The 357-nt window shown below is 40.6% G+C and overlaps 1 non-coding gene across 1 annotated transcript; it reads left to right on the top strand.

Annotated features, from left to right (window-relative positions):
- The first annotated feature begins 249 nt into the window (after positions 1 to 249).
- Positions 250 to 357, top strand: LOC130964270 (small nucleolar RNA R71). Its single transcript, XR_009080370.1, has one exon. It is a non-coding gene; the product is annotated as a small nucleolar RNA R71 (small nucleolar RNA).

The raw sequence follows: 357 nt of genomic DNA, 5'->3' as shown, positions 1-357 counted from the left end.
CTTGTTCTGAGCCAATATGGCATTCAGAGTGTCAATCTCAAGAACTCCTTTCTTCTGACTAGTCCCATTGTTCACAGGATTCCTTTCAGAAGTGTACATGAATTGGTTATTTACAACCATTTCAATCAATTCTTGAGCTTCTGCAGGCGTCTTCTTCAGATGAAGAGATCCTCCAGCAGAGCTATCCAAAGACATCTTGGATAGTTCAGAGAGACCATCATAGAAAATACCTATGATGCTCCATTCAGAAAGCATGTCTGAAGGACATCTTCTGATTAATTGTTTGTATCTTTCCCAAGCTTCATAGAGGGATTCTCCATCCTTCTGTCTGAAGGTTTGGACTTCCACTCTAAGCTT

Source organism: Arachis stenosperma, chromosome 2 (assembly GCF_014773155.1).
Source record: "Arachis stenosperma cultivar V10309 chromosome 2, arast.V10309.gnm1.PFL2, whole genome shotgun sequence".
NCBI classification, from domain to species: Eukaryota; Viridiplantae; Streptophyta; class Magnoliopsida; order Fabales; family Fabaceae; genus Arachis; species Arachis stenosperma.
The sequence above is the reverse complement of the archived record's forward strand: the minus strand, read 5'-3'. Positions and strand labels throughout refer to the sequence as shown.